At 44.7% G+C, this 22,573-nt stretch overlaps 1 protein-coding gene across 1 annotated transcript in view; it reads left to right on the forward strand.

Annotated features, from left to right (window-relative positions):
- Positions 1-4,079: 4,079 nt before the first annotated feature.
- LOC141197749 (uncharacterized) overlaps positions 4,080-22,573 on the forward strand; it is a 92,646-nt gene continuing 74,152 nt past the window's right edge. Inside the window, exon 1 of the mRNA XM_073662835.1 lies at positions 4,080-4,248. The gene's annotated coding sequence lies outside the window, so the exon portion shown is untranslated. The remainder of the gene's footprint in view (positions 4,249-22,573) is intronic.

The raw sequence follows: 22,573 nt of genomic DNA on the forward strand, positions 1-22,573 counted from the left end.
AAAGCACATCATCAATGTATCTTGACCAGAGGATAACATCATCATGTGCTGGTGTGTTCAGGACCGTTTCCCTCTCCCACAGCCCCAGGAACAAATTCGCATATGAGGGCGCACAGGCCGCTCCCATTGCGGTGCCCTGGAGCTGTAGGAAGGGGCGGTCCTTGAACACAAAATAATTGTGAGTGAGAATAAATTTTAATAACCTCACTATGAATTTAATCAATTCTGGATCCAAATTAGTCATGCTTAAAAAGAATTCTGCAGCTGCTATCCCCTGATCATGCTGTATAGACGTATATAGGGACTCCACGTCACAGGTCACCAACCACATATCCTCCTCAAGTATAACCCCATCTAGTCTTCTAAGGACATCAGTAGTGTCCTTAAAAAATGAGGGAAGGGTCTCAACGCATTGTTGCAAATAGAAATCTACGAAACTACAAATAGGTCCACAAAGACCCCCCATGCCTGAGACTATGGGTCTACCAGGGGGGCAGAGGGGGTCCTTGTGGACCTTAGGCAGCAAATAAAAAGTGGGATTTACCGGAAAGTCGGGTACTAATGCCTCACCCATTTTTGGTGTAATAATGGATGATTCCATCCCGTCGTCAATCAAATCTTTAAGTTCTCTACGAAAGATATTCACTGGAATGTTTGCCAATTTTCTATATTTCTCAGTGCAGTGAAGTTGTTTGAAGGCCTCTGCCTCGTACATCTCCACCGGCCAGACAACAACATTGCCGCCCTTGTCTGCTCTCTTGATAACAATATTTTTCATTTTCTGTAATTCCTTTATTGCACGACGTAGGTGCGGCGACAGATTATCATAATAGATCTTATTGTCTAATTTTGAAAGGTCTTCTCGTACTAGTTTCACAAAAATTTCAATTTGTGAGCAGGCGGACAAGGGCGGGAAGGCGCTGGAGCGCCGGTGGAGGTGCACGGGAGTAGGTAAAGATGTCTGCATAGTTTGTTCCACCTCCAGTGACTCTAAATCTCTCAGGGCCTGTGCCTCTGTAGGTGAAAGACCCACTGGTGCCGAATTGAAGTGTTTTTTGAAAATTAGTTTTCTGGCAAATAATTCCAGGTCTTTAATTGTCGTAAAGTAGTCATATCTACTCACAGGTGAAAATGAGAGTCCTTTTGATAGTACCTCCGATTGTGCACTAGATAGAGAAATTTTAGAAAGGTTTATTACCTTCAGAATTTCTTGGTTCTTTTTTCTCTGAAGTTGTACGGACGATTTTTCATTTTTGTGGCTGGAGTTCTTATATATGGATGAGTTGGGATGGAAGTATCCTCTATATTTGTTAGAGGACGTTTGTCTAAAAAACGTCCTGCACCACCGCCACATTCTTCTTCAGATATATTAGAAGTACTGGAAATGGAGTAAGTGCGAGATCTAATTTTACTTTTAGATTTCCAGCGGTAAATATTATTGGATTGGTAGTCACTCAGGTCTCGAGTGTATTTTTTCGTTTTGGCATTTTGAATCTCAGTCTCCCACTTGTCAAGCTCTTCCTCGAGTGCTTGATTAAAATTTTTTACATTCGTCTGGTGTTAGTGACGCGCCCCCTGGGCCATATTCTTTTAGGGGGAATATCCGGAGCCGGATCAGATGGGGGTTGTAGTCTTCCGAGTGGCTGTGACCCGGTCCGTGCCCAGGGTGTCAAACTGAGTTGTATGTGGCAGTCCTACAGATGTTACTAAGTTCTTAATGTCGACTACGCCACCCGTTGTGTTGCGGTCACTATGGCCGCCGCTGCAGCAGGGTCCGCTGAGGCTGATGGTGCAGGTGCAGCTTGTGATGATATAACCCCCAACGGGTGGGGTATAGCCTCAGGGGGATCAGGTGCAGAGGATGGGGGTTGTGGTGATGCAGTGTAGACGGCAATCAGAGACAGAGTCGGGTTATGCAGTTTAGGATGTTTACTCACTGCTGATGTTCCGGTCACTCCAGCTTCGAGTGACCTCCCGAGCCGTGCTGCGTCCACCAGGTTCTGGATCCAGCCAACCCCCAAATAAGTCCGGAGCGTGACCCTGAGCTCTCCTTCTGTCCTTTCCTCTGGCCGTCCCCACTAGAGATCCACCCAGGTCCAGCTCCCTCGGGCCTTCTGTTGGGAGACCCTTGGCCTTGGGTTCCCTGACCCTCCACGTGGTGTGCCTTCGTGGTGGATGTGGTGGGTGGCCGTGGCAAACGCTGCCCACGGCCTCCGGTCTCTGGCTGGGGTGTGTTTTTGCCCCCACCAGCTTGGGTTCCGGTACCCTGTGCCGACTCTTCACCCGGGGATTTAAGTTGGGTTCTTGGAGTCCTTTTCTTCTGTTTCCCCCTCTGGGTCTCTCTTTCTCCTCTCTCACTCTGGGTCTCTCTTCTCCTCCGCTCGCTGACTTTCTCTCTGCAACTGACCCTGTTCTTAGTTGGTGCCCACCTTATATACACCCTCTATGTGTGAGCTCAGGTGACCAGCACCCAATGAGCTCCTATCTTTACCCAGGCTGCTCCCCCTATCTGCCCCTACACTACTTGGGATGTTCCACCCCCCTCCCACTCCAGCCAGGAACAGACTCGGTCGTACCTGCACATTTCTAAGTGGGAGTACCGTCGGTCTGCTCCTCGGAAATGGGATGTGTGTAGTGCATGCAGCCTACCTAGCTCAGGTCCACACTCCATCCTTACCCGGGAGTGGAATACCACACCTCTGGGTTGAGGTGCAATACCCCTGTAGCAGCCGAATCCTCAGGGTGCTACATTAGTGCTGTTTGCAATTTTTCACGGATACCATCTATCTCCTTCTCTAGCGGTTCAAGGGCCTTTTTATCTAGGCCAATAAGGAGCTCCAGAAGTGTTTTGGAACAATTTGAAAGTGTATCCTCCCATTTGGTGATAAACGTTGGGTCGTCAGTTTCCAGAGTGGGGAACAGTTGAATACGTAATCCTCTCGGTAGGATATCCTTCTGCAGGTAGTTTTCTAATGCGGCCTTATTCCACCATATTTTAATACGTTTTTTAAGTAATTCACGAATTTTAAGTTTCAAGTCCTTAATATCACAGGTCTCCTTTTCACTAGTCAGCCTCTCTCCAAAAACCACCCCGAGTTGATTAACCCGGCTTTGTCACGTTTCCTATAATCCATATACCCTGTTGAGGTTTCTGCAATCACAATAAGTATGACACCTATTAAATTATCTCTTAACTAAAACATAGCATCCAAAAAAGGGGAAGCAGGAGAATCTATATCCAAAATGTCAGCAACATCTATATTGACACGAATTTCCAAAGAAGGGAGCCAGAGAAAGAGCTCTTAATGAAAATTTCTATTTATTATTTTATAAATAGACAACCATAAAAGAGTTTACATAATATTAGTGGTGACTGGTAAAAGAAGCAGAACCAGATAGGCAGATGAAAGAAGCCAATAAAAGGAGACCATCCCCCCCATAGAAGAGTGTCACAGAAATCAGTAAATAATTATATATAGAGGTATCTATATATACCCAATGACAGATTGCCAACAGAATGATAATCTAGTAGTAAGATACTGTCAAATCCTGATCTATTCGACCATGGAGTATAATATAGTCAAGCGCTGATCTCATTAATGCAGAGTATATCAGTATTTGAAATGCAGTCTGCAAATAAGCAAGCAAATGTGTTAAGTTCCTATATAGAGGAAGTGGAAGAACTATCAGGGATAGACAGTCATGAGGCAATCGTTATGCAATACACGTTTAGATGCATGCACTAGAACCATATGACTCTAATATAATACATAGATATAGTGATAATTTTTACCTTGTGACATGTTCTATGTGCTACGCACGCTCTGCCAGGAGGGGGCTGATAGCGCGCCTCGACGCGCGTTTCGCCTGCGTGGCTTCGTCAGGAGGCGTGGCTATGAGTGTGTGGGTGGGAGTATAAATATGATCCAACTATCCAGTCCAGCCAATCAGCGTCCTGCATTACAAATGCTCTGCCCTTTCCTGCAGCCGGGCGTGTTCTGGGCAAGCCGTGCATAGCAGAGAGTGAATGACTCATCCTGCTGCCCTGGCAACCCAGGCCCGTCCCAGACGCTAGAGGTATGCAGGTGTAGAATGCTTAGAGGAACTGCCGATTAGATGAAGCAAGTCTGACAGAAGCGGAGATCAGGGACATACATCCCAACAGCAGATGGGTGGCCAGTCCGGTGGTATTGGGGACATCCCTGGTCTCCCCTCTGTCAGGCTAGTCAGAAAGATAAATCCATAAGGGTAAGTAAGCTTCCAACTATCTAAAAAGATGTGTACAAGAATAGTATGGCATACTGATCTATTCTAATGGTTCAAATAGAGCCACAGGGTAATTGGCAGATCTAATACTGCTGCCTAGATTTATAAAAAATATCCTAAGGTAGCAGTAATACTAATACGTACAGATTATAGTAATAACAGTGCAGCTGCTGGCTATAGAAGTTGTAACTTGTAAAGTACTTACACCATGCAGTATGTGCAGATCATGGTAGTATCAATATAGCTGCCAGTTATAATAGTCATGATCTGTGAGGTGCTTACACAATACAGCATGTGCAGATGCCAGTAATACCAGCACAGCTGCCAGCCATAATAGTTACGATCTGTGAGGTACTCACACCATACAGTATGTGCAGATCACAGTAATACCAGCACAGCTGCCAGCTATGATAGTCATGATCTGTAAGGTATTTATACCATGCAGCATGTGCAGGTCACATTGATATCAACATAGCTGCCAGTCATAATAGTTATAGCCTGTAAAGTGCTTATACTCTGTGCATATACATACGGTGGTCTCTTATATAATCATTAAATATACATATAATAACATGTACATTCACAGGTTCTGCACAGTAGGTGGAGTTGTCTGATACATGCCAGGAGCCAATAGCAGTACAGTAGATTCTTGTATAACGATATTAGTATTAGATGTTGTAGATCGGCATATTCCCATCGTCTTTGAGGCCGGATAACATCAGATGAATCATAAGGTCTATGATGAAGAAGACAATGCAGTTAAAAAACATAGACTAGTATGTACAGTTTTATACCAAAACCCACTGTTAAAATAAAAATATTTGAACTCTTTAGACTAAGAAGGGCTTGAAACTCACGCTTTCGTTAAGTCCTCTATGGGCTATTGTATCCAATATTATTATTCATCGTGTTTCCCTCTGCAGTAGCTTTTGCTATAGATTACCTTCTCTAATTCCGAGAGATATGTGATCGATACCGCATACCACCGTGCCCTTGGGATTGCTTTGATGAACTTCATAATAATGTTTCGGGATGGTTTTCAATAGGAACGAATCCGAGCATGTACTTGCATTTTTAATATCTCGGATATGTTCCTGAATGCGAATTTTTAACGATCTTGTGGTCATCCCCACATAGATCAATCCACAAGGGCAGGTGAAGTGGTATACTACTGCTTCAGTATCACAGGATATATGATGTACAATCTTGTAGGTTTTATCACTACTGGAATTCTGGAATTCCATAGTTTTGGGAATATATTTACAGACTGAACATCTGCCGCAAGAGAAGCTACCCCATGGTGGGCCTCTGCTGCCGAAGATAAACCGATTTCCTGGGGGTATGTAATGACTGTTGCAAAGTAAGTCTCCCAGTGTTTGCGATTTCCGCCAGGTGATCAGTGGGCAACCTGCCAAGTTACTGCGCAGATCCTTATCAGTGAGGAGGATTGGCCAATGTTTCGAAAGGATGTCTCTGATTGAGCGCCAATTTGCATTAAATGTAGAGATAAATCTAGGCGTCATGTCTGATTGCCTATCCCTTGATCTATTATGTGGCCTAGGTGATGTACTGAGCAATATCTGTCTGGAAGTATTCTTGGCCCTGGTTAGCCCCTTATTGATGTCATGTTGTCTATATCCTCTATTGCGAAATCTCGTAGTAAGATCTTTTATTTGATCCTTAAATTTCTCCTCATTGGAACAGATCCTTCGTGCCCTCAGGAAATGTCCTATGGGTATAGAGCTTTTTAATTTAGGGGGGTGGGATGAAGTAAAGTGGAGTAATGAATTGGTCGATGTTTCCTTACGGAAAATATCTGTGTCGATAGTACCGTCTGAGTTTCTGGAAATGAGTAAATCCAGAAAGTCAATCTTCACCTGACTATATTTCCATGTCAGCTTGATGTTAAGCTCATTCATATTTAGACATGCCAAGAAGTTCTCCAACTGTGACGTGGAGCCCTGCCAGATGAAAAGCACATCATCAATGTATCTTGACCAGAGGATAACATCATCATGTGCTGGTGTGTTCAGGACCGTTTCCCTCTCCCACAGCGATCAGTTGATAGTCGGGGGTCAGGCAGTGAACACCCTCAGCAATCAGCTGTGTTTTGCTGGACGTAGTGGCCTCTCCAGGACACATGTGGTATTACATGGTGCTCTTTCAAAATAATATGTAATATGTAATACATGATATCTTGAAGTCTTCCAGAAGAAGATATTGGCAGACAGGTAATGACTTATTACCTACCAGCCATTGTCTCCTTTATCACTCGCTAGTTCTTATACACATTTAGATGATTTCACATCTTCGTTAGAAGCCGTATTAGGAACCTCCATCGCAGATTTTATCATATAGGACGAGTTCTCAACCAACAGCTATTTGGCCATTGTTCACATAAAGTAAACCTATGTTATATACAGCAATATGCAGCAGGATACACGAGATCCAGGGAAATATCCAATCGCCAGAAATGGGGTCAGGAATGGTATGTGTGGCCTCCTCATCCCCCCAATCCTGGTATGCATGGCCCCCTCATCCCCCAATCCTGGTATGCATAGCCCCCTCATCCCCCAATCTTGGTATGTATGTCCTCCTCACCCCCCAATCCTGGTATGTGTGGCCCCATCACTGCACACACAAAAAATAAACACTTATACTCACCTTCCTTCCTCACCTCTGCTCCAGAGCTGCTGTGTTCTGTCTGCCAGCAGCTCATGTTGGTATCTGAGCAGCGCGCGCTCTCAGTTGCCTAGGTGAGCTGCTGCTGCTGACAGCATATTCACTCCTCTCCACGCCGGGACTATGAGCGTTGACAAGCGTGAATATGCATTCTCTTTGGTAGCGGGCACTGTAAGCAGGAGCCACGGCTCAGCGCTCCTCCGTGCCCGCTACTAAAGAGAATGAATATTCCCTCTTCTCCACGCCCATGGAAGTGGAGAAGAGGGAATATTCATGTCCCTTTAGCAGCAGGCACACGTGGTAGCTACAGCAGCCGCTACTGCGTGTGCCCGCTCCTCCGCCACCGCAACCTCCCACCCCCCCAATACTCACCTATCCTCCTCGCTCCCCCGAGGCTCACGGGCCCCATAGCAGTGGTGTGGCCTGCCACCATTGGCGGTACGCCACTGATTATGGCTTACAGACAATGAAATCACAAAAGTCATTATCTCAGTAAATTAAAATACTTCATAACATCAGCTTGAAAAATGTTTTTAAAATCCGAAATGTTGGCCTACTGAAATGTATGTTCAGTAAATGCACTCAATACTTGGTCAGGGCTCCTTTTGCATCAATTACTGCATAGTGCGGCGTGGCATGGAGGCGATCAGCCTGTGGCACTGCTGAGGTGTTATGGAAGCCCAGGTTGCTTTGATAGCAGCCTTCAGCTCGTCTTCTTTGTTGGGTTTGGTGTCTCTCATCTTCCTCTTGACAATACCCCATAGATTCTCTATAATAGATTCTCTATGGGGTTAAGGTCATGTGAGTTTGCTGACCAATTAAGCAGAGTGATACTGTTGTTTTTAAACCAGGTATTGGTACTTTTGGCAGTGTGGACAGGTGCCAAGTCCTGCTGGAGAATGAAATTTCCATTTCCAAAGAGCTTGTGGCAGAGGGAAGCATGAAGTGCTGTAAAATTTCCTGGTAGACGGCTGCGCTGACTTTAGTGTTGATAAAACACAGTGGACCTACACCAGCAGATGACATGGCTCCCCAAACCATCACTGATTGTGGAGACTTCACACTAGACCTCAAGCAGCTTGGATTGTGGCCTTTCCACTCTTCCTCCAGACTCTGGGACCTTGATTTCCAAAGGAAAATTGGAACTCTGGGACCTTGCGGATGGTGTCAATGACTGCCTTCTTGGCATTTGTCAAGTCAGCAGTCTTCCCCATAATTGTGGAACCTACTGAAACAGACTATGGGACAGTTTTAAACACTTAGAAAGCCGTTGCAGGTGTTTTTTGTTAATTATTCCAATTTACTGAGATAATGACTTTAGTGTTTTCATAGGCTGTAAGCCATAATCGTCAACATTAACAGAAATAAACACTTGAAATAGACCTCTCTGTGTGTAATGACTCTATATAATATATGAGTTTCACTTTTTGTTTTGAAGAACTGAAATAAATTAACTTTTTGATGATATTGTAATTTAGTGAGATGCACCTGCATATGATGACTGTTGCCCCCAGTGTAATATATGCGGTGTCTATTTTGGGATATTTTAGTATACCCATGATGATACTATAGACAACCATTATACCTGGAATGGCCCCTTCCTTGCGTGCCTTGCTTTTTTTTGCTTACATGTCTAACAATCACATATGTGTTGTGTCCCTTCCCCCATCATCCTATTGCTGAATAAATATTATAGATTTTATACTCACTGGCCTCCTTTGATGGTCTTTTACCCTACGGGGTTTTCTCTCATATATGGACTCACTGTGTGGTGGTGATGGTAGAGGACATTATGTAGCAGGATCATTTTGGCCTTGTATAGTAGTAATTTTGGTAATATTGGTCTTTGTATAGTGTATTTTAGATTAGTAACAGTGGTATACTGTAATTATATATGTATAAATCCTCTTTTAAGTGGCAGGGAGGTTATATGGGGAAAGATGTACTTTGGGGTTGGGGTCCCTGATCTCTTAGGACCCCAGCAACGCTCCTGCATTGGGGAAAAGCAGGGTCTGGAGGCCACTTTAATATCATTATTTTATGGATATGACACCAAAGAAACTAATTAAGTGCTTTGCAAAGTGCCATAATTTTCACAATTCTGGAAAAAAATTGTAAGTTTAGTTCCACTATAAGTGATGTTAATTCTGTTATGAGAGCTAACCTTCTGAAACAGTTTATCAATGCGGTGTGTGAATTGTCACATTAAGCTTTGCTACATCTATACATAGTGAAGTTCAGGGTCAAAATGCTGCAGGTCCCATCTCTTCTACAGAACAATCCCATGGAAATAAAGCTGATCATTTTATCAGATGGGATCATTAGAACTTACCTGGTTGGATCCTTTGCTTCTGGTGGTTTCTTTCCCAGGTCGTCATTAAGGCCCTTTACAATAAGCTCCAAAAACTCATCGGACTTTCTGAATCTTTCAAGCGTTTTCTCAATCACAGAAAGGAGGCGCTTATCCCGGCAGAAGAGAATCACAGATATATTGTTCTACATCTTCCAGATGTTTGGATTTATTACAGACTAATGATTAATCTCGCATGAAGAATGATAATATTATAACAGATCACAATTTTGGGGTAAAATTATTCAATTTAAAAAAAAATATATATATATATATATATATATAGCAATTACATTATTCTGACAAGACCAATTTTTTGTTTTTTTCCTCCCCTTTTTCCCAAAAAATATAACTTTGTTTTTTCATTAACATAGACGGAGGGCTTGTGTTTTGTGGGACTAGTTGTTGTTTGGAATGACAACATTCAATTTAGCACATGAAGTATTGAAAAATGGGGGAAAAAATCAAAGTAAGGTTATTATTATTTTTTTTATGAACATTTAAAAAAAAAAAAGTGGTTTGTGAGACCATTTTCATCTTGCGAAGACCTAATTTTATAAAATGATCCCATTGATGGAGTTGTCGGCTTTTTCTTGTGGAGCGATCAGTAGTTACAAGTTTCTGATTGCATTTTTGGGAGGGAAGTAGAGAGACCCAAAAACCACAACCACAACCATGGCGCTTTACTGTCCTTTACAGCATTGACCCGACGTGTAATAGATTTATATATAATGAAAGATTGTACTTATGTCAATGCAGAGGAAACAAATATTGTTTTACGCTTTTTCTTTTTTATAGTTGGCCAGAAAACCGCAGAACCTTAAGCAGAAAATGACATGAATAAGAACATCTGCCCGGCTTGTACCGGATCCGGGGGTGTTACGTACAAGGCGAAGTTCCCAGAATAAGGATTTGCTTCATTTTGGTGCAGAGTTTCTAGTAGTTTCTGGTTACTACTGTTACAGGCAGATGCCGTCTGCATAATACAGCCAGCAGCGCCTCAACCCCCTCCATGCATGTGGACCCCGGCACAAACACTCCGGTACATCCTTTTATGCTGAGACATTAATAATTCTACAATTATCACACACAACTTATATACAGAAACCTCCCAACCGTCCCCGATCCAATGGGACTGTCCGGCTGTCGCTGGAGGTCGGGGCTATGTCCTGACGAGCTGTGTTCTGTCAGGACAGTCCGTGTAGTACAAGAATGTCTCATGCCGTGCACGCTGCTGTGATCGCTCCTGGAGAGGGGCAGCATCCGCTCCGTACGCCTCGTACACGACCGGCTCCGCTCCGTACACCTCGTACACGCCTGGCTCCGCTCCGCACGCCTCGTACACACCCGGCTCCGCTCCGCACACCTCTTACACGCGTGGCTCTGCTCCGTACACCTCGTACACGCCCGGCTCCGCACGCCTCGTACACGCCCGGCTCCGCTCCGTACACCTCGTACACGCGCGGCTCCGCTCCGTAGGCCTCGTACACGCCCGGCTCCGCTCCGTACGCCTCGTACACGCGCGGCTCCGCTCCGTACGCCTCGTACACGCGCGGCTCCGCTCCGTACGCCTCGTACACGCGCGGCTCCGCTCCGTACGCCTCGTACACGCGCGGCTCCGCTCCGTACGCCTCGTACACGCGCGGCTCCGCTCCGTACGCCTCGTACACGCGCGGCTCCGCTACGTACTCCTCGTACACGCGCGGCTCTGCTCCGTACACCTCGTACACACACGGCTCTGCTCCGTACACCCCGTACACACACGGCTCTGCTCCGTACACCCCGTACACACGCGGCTCTGCTCCGTACATACGCGGCTCCACTCCGTACACCTCGTACACACGCGGCTCTGCTCCGTACACCCCGTACACACACGGCTCTGCTCCGTACACCTCATACACACGCGGCTCTGCTCCGTACATACGCGGCTCCACTCCGTACACCTCATACACACACGGCTCCGCTCCGTACACCTCATACACACGCGGCTCCGCTCCGTACACCTCATACACACGCGGCTCTGCTCCGTACACCTCATACACACGCGGCTCTGCTCCGTACACCTCATACACACGCGGCTCTGCTCCGTACACCTCATACACACGCGGCTCTGCTCCGTACACCTCATACACACGCGGCTCTGCTCCGTACACCTCATACACACGCGGCTCTGCTCCGTACACCTCATACACACGCGGCTCTGCTCCGTACACCTCATACACACGCGGCTCTGCTCCGTACACCTCGTACACACGCGGCTCTGCTCCGTACACCTCGTACACACACGGCTCTGCTCCGTACACCTCGTACACACACGGCTCTGCTCCGTACACCTCATACACACACGGCTCTGCTCCGTACACCTCGTACACACACGGCTCTGCTCCGTACACCTCGTACACACACAGCTCTGCTCCGTACACCTCGTACACACGCGGCTCTGCTCCGTACTCCTCGTACACACGCGGCTCTGCTCCGTACACCTCGTACACACGTGGCTCCGCTCCGTACACCTCGTACACACGCGGCTCTGCTCCATACACCTCGTACACACGCGGCTCTGCTCCGTACACCTCGTACACACGCGGCTCTGCTACATCCACACTGTAAACCCCTCCTGACCCCACACATAAACTTCAGCTCATCCAGCACCATGACAACCAGCACAGCAGAGTCCTGCATCCACTGAGGCCCCTGATCATGTGACCCCTGACTCCTCCCCTCCTGTGACCTCATCACAGCTCCTGTGCGCACAGAGCAGCCATATATGTGGTGGCGGCTCTGCAGGTGGAGGTATGTGGAGACCCCCATTACTGGGCGCAGGGGGCATTAACCCCTTCAGCACCGAGACTCTTTTGGGGTCTTGTGTTGCCCCTTTATAAGAATCATGAGGTTTTTGTTCTGTTTCCTGTAATAGATACATACGACCCAACTATGGAGACAGGAAGAGGGAGGAAACGTATTGTTCTCATAGTACAGGACCCCTTTACTGGCCCCACAGTGTAATGCCCCCATTATGCCCCTTATTCAGGATGTATGATGCCCCCACACAGTGTAATGCCCCCATTATACCCCTTATGCAGGATGTATGATGCCCCCACACAGTGTAATGCCCCCATTATGCCCCTTATGCAGGATGTATGATGCCCCCACAGTGTAATGCCCCCATTATGCCCCTTATGAAGTATGTATGATGCCCCCACACAGTGTAATGCCCCCATTATGCCCCTTATGCAGGATGTATGATGCCCTCACACAGTGTAATGCCCCCATTATGCCCCTTATGCAGGATGTATGATGCCCCCACACAGTGTAATGCCCCCGTTATGCCCCTTATGCAGGATGTATGATGCCCCCACACAGTGTAATGCCCCCATTATGCCCCTTATGCAGGATGTATGATGCCCCCACACAGTGTAATGCCCCCATTATGCCCCTTATGCAGGATGTATGATGCCCTCACACAGTGTAATGCCCCCATTATGCCCCTTATGCAGGATGTATGATGCCCCCACACAGTGTAATGCCCCCATTATGCCCCTTATGCAGGATGTATGATGTCCCCACACAGTGTAATGCCCCCATTATGCCCCTTATGCAGGATGTATGATGCCCCCACACAGTGTAATGCCCCCATTATGCCCCTTATGCAGGATGTATGATGCCCCCACACAGTGTGATGCCCCCATTATGCCCCTTATGCAGGATGTATGATGCGCCCCCACAGTGTAATGCCCCCATTATGCCCCTTATGCCGGATGTATGATGCCCCCCACAGTGTAATGCCCCCATTATGCCCCTTATGCAGGATGTATGATGCCCCCCACAGTGTAATGCCCCCATTATGCCCCTTACACAGTATGTATGATGCCCCCACACAGTGTAATGCCCCTTATGCAGGATGTATGATTCCCCACACAGTGTAATCCCCCCATCATACCCCTTATGCAGTATGTATGATGCCCTCACACAGTGTAATGCCCCCATTATGCCCCTTATGCAGGATGTATGATGCCCCCACACAGTGTAATGCCCCCATTATGCCCCTTCTGCAGGATGTATGATGCCCCCACACAGTGTAATGCCCCCATTATGCCCCTTATGCAGGATGTATGATGCCCCCACACAGTGTAATGCCCCCATTATGCCCCTTATGCAGGATGTATGATGCCCCCCACAGTGTAATGCCCCTTATGCAGGATGTATGATGCCCCCATTATGCCCCTTATGCAGTATGTGTAATGCCCCCATTATGCTCCTTATGCAGAATGTATGATGCCCCCCACAGTGTAATCCCCCCCATCATACCCCTTATGCAGTATGTATGATGCCCCCACAATGTAATGCCCCCATTATGCCCCTTATGCAGTATGTATGATGCCCCCACACAGTGTAATGCCCCCTTTATGCCCCTTATGCAGGATGTATGATGCCCCCACACAGTGTAATCCCCCCATTATACCCCTTATGCAGTATGTATAATGCCCCCATTATGCCCCTTATGCAGTATGTATGATGCCCCCCCCACAGTGTAATGCCCCCATTATGCCCCTTATGCAGGATGTATGATGCCCCCACAAAGTGTAATGCCCCCATTATGCCCCTTATGCAGTTTGTATGATGCCCCCATTATGCCCTTTATGCAGTATGTGTAATGCCCCCATTATGCTCCTTATGCAAAATGTATGATGCCCCCCACAGTGTAATGCCCCCCTTATGCCCCTTATGCAGTATGTATGATGCCCCCACACAGTGTAATGCCACCATTATGCCCCTTATGCAGTATGTATGATGCCCCCACACAGTGTAATGCCCCCATTATGCCCCTTATGCAGTATGTATGATGCCCCCACACAGTGTAATGCCCCCATTATGCCCCTTATGCAGTATGTATGATGCCCCTACACAGTGTAATGCCCCCATTATGGCTCTTATGTAGTATGTATGATGCCCCCCACACAGTGTAATGCCCCCATTATGCCCTTTATGCAGGATGTATGATGCCCCCACACAGTGTAATGCCCCTTATGCAGTGTGTATGATGTCCCCACACAGTGTAATGCCCCCATTATGCCCCTTATGCAGGATGTATGATGCCCCCACACAGAGTAATGCCCCCATTATGCCCCTGTAATCAGGTGACAGGATACAACACACAGGTAAACAGAAACCCTTTAATTGTATGTTACTTTACTGACAAGGATGTTGGTCCGGACACATATAGGCCATTATGGTCTCCGGCGTGGAACACATAACTACGGTCATGAGCAGTCACGGGTACGAGTGGCGCGGCGGCAATCAGTTTATTTGGTGTTTCAGTGTAAAGCGCGTCACTTCCGGACATTCACACTAGGGGGTGGATATTATTGTAGACAGACTGCATTCCATATATCTTATGACAATTCACCTCTAGGAATGGGAATGGGTCTCCTAGTCTGGGAAGGGGTTTTGGATGAAGTGGGATATTTATACATGGACACCTGGCTATTAGACACACTATGCTGAATATCATGAATTATCATCCCTGTATCAAGCCTCCTGATGAACCTGTTGGGGAAACGCATCGAGGCGGATTATTGAACCGTTCTCTGATGACTATCATACCCTTTCCTTTATATATACCTGGAGACATATCTGATCCTATTTAATTTATCAGTGTATTTTTTATATGTATATCAGCATTAACTAGAGCTTCTGAGGTACAGCCACCAGTGACCGGGGGCACCATTGTTGAGGGTGCTAACCTCCGCAGCTAGGCAGTATCAGCTTTGTTTAGGTATGGGGTAGGGTAAGGTAGTGACTGTATCAATTATTCAGCAGCATCATTGTTTACATCTGTTTATATACATCCACAGAAAGCCATTGAGCTTGTAATTTTGCTAGCTTTAAGTATATATATATATATATATATATATATATATATATATATATTAGTTCAGTTTTCAATGCATATATTTAAAAAGGGTTTAATATTTTATTTTAGGGGGGTTTTCCCACAGTATGGCCCCCTACACACACAACATGGTACCATCCACCCCACCAACTACCCCACAACTAATGAATGAATACTCACTGAGCCCCATTCTTGGTGCAGATACTAATGAACCCAGGATCTATGAGATATTATTTACCACACAATAGTTGGCAGGGGCGTATCATTCATAACGGAAGCCCTTGCGGCCTGTATGGTGCCCATGAATTGACACGGCTCAGCACTGAGCACACTCTCCTTATCCATCATCACAATTTCAGTCATATCCACGTTCCTATGACAATGATACCAGTGAATAGAATAGTAAATCAGGGAGTTGAAAGCTCCAAGATGCACCATTCATCCTTCACCTGTGAGTACTGAGGCTCCGTGCAGTGCAGGCGCAATGACGTCACTACATCACACCTGTAGTACGGCGCCTCAGTACTCACACTGCACAGACCGGAGCAGCGCACCTCAGGAAAGGGGTTGGTTGAATAGTGTGTGTGTTTTTTTTTTTATATATCAGTAATTGTGGGGGCATCATACTGTGTGGGAGCCCTCATTCTGGGCTAGATGGGCACACATGAGAACAATTTCCTGGTGATGAGTCAGATAAGGATAAGTGAGAAATACAGACATTCAGTCCATCTGGTTGCAGACTTGAATTGATGGTGTTGTGTGCCAGGAGTGGAGACATCAAATAGTATGTTCTGAAGGAAAGCAAAGATATAATGGCAGTGTGAATCTGGATTCCAGGCAGGAAGCATAGTGGAGACAAAGAGCAGGATAAGGTCCTTATCTCAGGCCAGGATGCCTGCTTAGATGGTACAGAACTTTGCCCTGAGTGAACAGTAGGTCTAATTAAAGGAGATTAACCCCATTACGTTCAGTGACGGGGATAGCCCATCATGGCCGGGTGCTAGTTCGCGCACCAGGATGGGTTATCCCCTCACAGCATGGTCTCACAAGTATTCTACAAAGGTATAATGTACTGCAATGCTAGTGCATTGCAATACATTATACCTGTGAAAAAAGTGAATTTACCTTATCGGGACTAAGTAAAAAAAATGTTAAAAAATAATAGCAAAATATATTACACTAATAAATACACATTTTTATGTAAAAAAAACAAACAAAAAAAGTAAACATATTTGGTATCGCTGTGTCCAGAATGACCAGTGTCACACTAGTTAACCCCTTCAGTGAATAGCGTAAAAGCCTTTTCATCATACTGCTGGAATAAAACACGATCAAAAAGACAGATGTAAATAAAAATGGCACCGCTAAAAACGTCATCTTGTCCCGTAAAATTCAAGCTGCCATACAGCTCCATCAGCCGAAAGATTAAAAAGTTACAGCTCTCAGCATACAGCGATGTCAAGATAAAAACTTTTATAGAAAAAATAATTATGTAAAAGCGCAAAAACATAAAAAAAATTACATAAATGAGGTATCTCTATAATCGTACTGACCCGAAGAATAAAGCTGCCTTATCAGTTTTACCACACAAGTAACGAAAAAAAAAACAATTCCTGAATTGTTGGTTTTAGTTCATTCTGCCTCCCCAAAAATCTGAATAGAAAGCAATAAAAAAATGTAATTTTCCCGAAAATTTTACCAATAAAAACATTAACTTGTCCCGCAAAAAACAAGCCCCTACATGACTCTGTCGGCAGAAATATGGAAAAATTATAGCTCTCAAAATATGGCAATGCAAAGACTAGTTTTTGCAAAAAAAAAACATTTTTTAGTGTGTGACAGCAGCCAATCATAAAACCCAATATAAGTCTGGTATCACTGTAATCACACCGACCAAAGAATAAAGTTGCCTAATTACTTACACTGCACAAGGAACAGCGTAAATAAAACCAATTATTCACCTGCTGTTGATTTGTTCATTCTGCCTCCCAAAGATCTCATTAAGGCTCAGTCATTCATTTATCCGGCACTCTGCGCTGAGCGCTTACACCGGGGTTTCCGTGTAAATCTCTGAAATAAATGATTCAGACTGAACCCCCGGTGGAAGATTCCCTGTAATGAGGCAAATGGAGGCACTGTGGACGTCGTCTGACCTATGATTTGGCGGTGTCCTTCTTTTTAGCCGTAGATAAAAGCGCGGTCAGCCACAGTTTTGTGCACCTCTGAAAAGAAGGACAACGCTGAATAGAAAAAAAATACAGTAATTCACCAGACGGAGTCCAGAGTAACTCTGCTGCCTCATCTCATTATAGTGAATGGATCTCTCGGGGATTTCATCTGAATAACATCATTCTGAGATTTAGATGGAAACACCAAAGTAAGTGCTCAGCGTAGAGTGCTGGATAAATGTTATCCAAAATGTTATGTAAAATATTCCCAATTAAAGCTTCACCTAAAAAGCCCCCACTCAGGTACGTCATGTATTAATGGAATTATAGGGGGCTTCCACGTTACTGGTAGTACAAAGGCTCTGGAGAAGCGAAATGGCTTCTCGCCCCCCTCCCCTCGCCAAAAGAAATTCAGCAAATTCTGCGCTCCCAAATCCCCCCTCCCTTCTGAGCACCACAGTGTGTCTTAACCTCATTTAGCGTCCACGTGTTTGGCAGGGGTATGATTTCCAAAATGGGGTCACTTGAGGGGGGATTCTGTCCTTTTAGCACTTAGGGGCTCTGTATATGGAGTCCGCAAACTATTTTAGGACAATCTGCCCTCCAGCAGGCAAATAGCTCTCTGTCCCTCCCGAGTCTCACTGTGTGGCTAAGCAGTACTGTACAGCCACATATGAGGTATTGCCACGTTGAGCAGAAATTGTGTGACACATTTTGGTGCCATTTTTTTTTTTACCAATTTCCCCATGCGAAAATGTAAAATCTGGGGCTAAAACAAAATATTTGTGGTAAAAATGTAATTATTTTTTCCTTCACTGCCCAATGGTATAAAATTCTGTGATATACCTGTGGTGTCAATATGATAACTGCACCCTTAGACGAATTCATTGAGAGGTGTAGTTTGTAAAATGGGGTCACTTATGGGGGATTCTGCTGTTTTGGCACCTCAGGGGCTCTGCCAATGTGACATGGCATACTCAAACCATTCCAGCAAAATTTGAACTCCAAAATGGCGCTTCTTCCCTTCTGAGTTTTGCACTGTGCCTCAAAGGTAGTTTTCGACCACACATTGTATATTGGTGAACTCAGGAGAAATTGCATAACAACTTTTGAGGTCCATTTTTTCATGTTACCCTTGTGATAGTAAAAAATTTGGGACTAAAAGATCATTTTTGTAGAAAAAAATAGACATTTCATTTTCACAGCTCTACGTTATAAACTTCTGTGAAGCACCTGGGGGTTCAAGGTGTTCACCACACATCTAAATATTCCTTGAGGGGTCTAGTTTCCACAATGGTGTCACTTGTGGTATGTTTCCACTGTTTAGGCACCTCTTTTAGAACTTTTGTTTTAACCCCTTAATGAACGCCGATGCGCATTAAAACTGCTGTCGTTAAGGGGCTTTATTCCCTCATTGCCGTTTTAAAACTGCAATTGGGAATAAAGGAATATTGCCACCCGGCGGTGGCAATTCGCGTGGGTGTCAGCTGTATGTGACAGCTGGCACCCTGCAGTATCGGCCCCGGACGGTTTTGCAACCGATCAGGGCCGAGTAAACCCTTAAATACAGCTGTCAATTGCGACAGCAGTATTTAAGTTGTTACAAGGGGGTCACAAGGCCCCCTTTGTAACCTTGAGACCCCCGCGATGAAAATTGCCGGTCACGATGGTTACCATGGTACCCTGAGGTCATGTGATGACCCCAGGGTACGGTGGCCTTTGAGATCCAGCTATAAGCTGACTACACTACACGAGTACTGCAGTGTATGAGACCAGTGATAAAAATAAAAATTATACATGTCCCACAGTGAAAAAAGAAAAAACCGCACACGTCACAAAAAGCTGTTTCGCCATTCAAAACACAGCGTTTATGATAAAACAAAAATAAACAAAAAAGTACACATAAAATTGGTATCGCCGCGTCCGGAACGGCCCGCTCTATAAAACTGGCACATTATTTATTCCTTATGGCAAACACCATACTGACTCACAAAAAATTGAATTAAAAGCAATCAAAAAGTTATGTAAAAAAAATGGTAAAAGTGAAAACGCCAAACTGCAAAAAACAAGCCCTAGAATAGCTAATTCGGCAAAAAAATAAAAGTTACAGCTCTCAGAATATAGCGACAAAAAAACTAGTATTTTATAAAAAAAAACAAAAACATTTTTACTGTGTGATGGGGGCAAAAGCTTAAAAAATATATATACAGTATATATAAATCTGGTATTGCTGTAATCGCACCGACCCGAAGAATGATCTGCCCTATCACTTTTACCACACAGAAAACGGCGAAAAAATTAAAATAAGAACTATTCTTGTACTGCTGTCTATTTGTTCATTCTACATTACAAAAATCGGAATAAGGCTCAACTCACATTTCTCCTGCGCTCTCCACTGAGAGCTTACGTCTAGGTTTCTGTGTTAATTCCCCAATACCACGATTCAGACCAAACCCCAGACGGACCCACTTACTTATGAGGCTGATGGAGTCACTTTGGACTGGTCTCTGATCCAGGGTGTCCCATTATTTAGGACGTCTTTTTAGCACACAAGTGTGGGCAACCACAGATCTTTGCACGCCTAAAAAGATGGAGACCACCGGAGCAGATGCCAAACAGAGCCCAAAGTGTCTCCATCTGCGTCGTTATGGTGGGTGGGTCTATTGGGGGTTTCGTCTGTATCTCATTTTTGTGGAATTTACACGGAAACCCCACGGTAAGTGCTCAGCGTTGAACACGAATGTGATCCCAGCCTTATTCTGGAAGCGATCAAAAGATTTTATGCGTCCCAAAATGTTACCAATAAAAACCCCTAATTTATCCACACAAAACCAGGCTCAAGTCCGTCATCTGTCACTGAAACTATATGGGGTTCCCACGTTACTGGTAGAACAAACTGAAAAGCGACATGGCTCTCTTCCCCCTCAAATTAAATCCAGTGGCCAGATTCTGCTCTCCCAAATCAAAATGCCCCTCCTTCTGAGCCCCACTGTGCCTAAACCCCAATAAGCAGCCACATGTTTGGCATTGTTATAGTGGGAAGAGAGCACTTGACAGTTTACATGCCGCGTATCGCCAGAAGCACAAGCTGGGCACAATGTATGGGGGCGCTACAATATATGGGGGCGCTACACTGTATGGCGGCACATTGTGTGGGCACTAATCTGGCAGTTTTGCAATTCTCCAAAAAAAAAAAAAGCCTGGCATGGATGTTACAAAATAGTCACTGTAGCCGTAGATGAATTCATTGAGAGGTGCAATTTCTACAATGGGGTTACTTTTGGTTTTTTTTCTGTTGTTCTAACACCTTCAGAGGTCTGAAAATGTCGCCCGCAAACTATTCTAGCAAAATCTGTGCTCCAAAAGCCAAATAGCGCTCCTTCCTTCTCAACCCTGACGTGTGGCCTAAAAGTAATTTCTGACGACATAGGGGGCATCACCGCGTTCGGAAGAAATTGTGCAATAAATTATGGGGTCCAGTTTCACCTATTAACCCTTGTGTACCTGAAAATTTGCAACAAATACAATTATTATATTTTTACAATTAAAATGTCATATTTCCATGTTTCAGTGTTATAAAATTCTGTGAGGCACCTATGAGTTCAAAATACTCACTACACCCCTAGATGAATTCCTTAGGCAGTGAAGCTTCAAATATGGGTTCACCTGGGGGGTGGGGGGTTTCTGCTGTTTTCGCATGTCGGGTGCTTTCCAAATGCGACATGGCATTCACAATTTATTCCAGACAAATAGTTCTTTCCTTTCCTAGCCCTGCCATGTGCCCAGACAGAAATTTTTGACCACATATGCAGTATCATCGTGTTCGGGAGAAGTAGCGTAAGAAATTATGGTGTCCATTTTCACCTATTATCCATTGTGAAAATTACAAATTTGAAGCTAAAACAATATTTTGGTGAAAAAAAAATTAAAATTTTCCATATGATGACCTAATGTTATAAAATTCTGTGTAGTACCTGTGGGTTCAAAATGCTCACTACACCCCTGGATAAAATCCTTGAGGGGTCTAGTTTTCAAAATGGGATCACTTGTTGGGGGTTTCCACTGTTTAGGGCTCTCCAAACGCGACATGACACCCGCAGACCATTCCATCAAAGTCTGCATTCCAAAACGTCACTCCTTCCTTCTGAGCCCTGCTGAGCGCCCAAACAATAGTTTTCCTCTATATATGGGGTATCCGCGTACTCATATGAGATTGAACAACAAATTTTGGGCTCCAATTTCTCCTGTTACCCTTGTGAAAACAAAAAATTTGGGACTACAATTACATTTTTGTGGAAAAAATAGAATTTTTTATTTTCACTGCTCTACGCTCTAAACTTCTGTGAAGTACCTGGGGGTTAAATGTGATCCCCACATATCTAGATACAGTCCTTGAGGGGTGTAGTTTCCAAAATGGGGGCACTTGTGGGGGGTTTCCATAATTTAGGCACATCAAGGGCTTTCCAAACGCGACATGGTGTCCGCTCTTATTTCCAGACATTTTTGCTTTCAAAAAGTCAAACAATGTTCCTTCCCTTCCGAGCCCTGCCGTGCACCTAGACAGTGGTTTTCCCCCACATATGGGATATCGGCATGCTCAGCAGAAATTGCACAACAAATTTTGTGGTCCATTTTCTATTGTTACCCTTGTGAAAATAAAAAAATGTGGGTCTGAAGTAAAATTTTTGTGAAAAAAGTTAAATGTTTACTTTTTCCTTCCATGTTGCTTCAGTTCATTTGAAGCATGTGACATAATGCTCTGATTTAAGGGCATAAGAATTCAAAGTTTGAAAATTGCTAAATTTTCGCCAAGTTTTCATTTTTTTTTTTTTACAAATAAATGCAGATCATATCGAATAAATTTTCACTATCGTGAAGTACAATATGTCACTAAAAACAATCTCAGAATCAGTGGGATCCATTTAAGCGTTCCAGAGATATTGCCTCATAAGGTGACACTGGTCAGAATTGTAAAATTTGGCTTGATCATTAAGGTAAAAATTGGCTCCGTCATTAAGGGGTTAAACAACTCTCCTTAGTGCGATCATACAACATACAAGCCTCTGATTGCTCAGATGATGCGCTGTACTTCTGTAGTGCCGTATATTATCCCTGCTCATCAATGTAATACTAACGGCCCCATACACATGAGATAAGTGTTGGCTGAATGGTCATTTGGCAGACAGGTATCTCTTCCATCTTCTCCATACACAC

Source organism: Phyllobates terribilis, unplaced genomic scaffold (genome assembly GCF_046119375.1).
Source record: "Phyllobates terribilis strain yellow unplaced genomic scaffold, ASM4611937v1 Scaffold_86__1_contigs__length_6382490, whole genome shotgun sequence".
Classification (NCBI taxonomy): Eukaryota; Metazoa; Chordata; class Amphibia; order Anura; family Dendrobatidae; genus Phyllobates; species Phyllobates terribilis.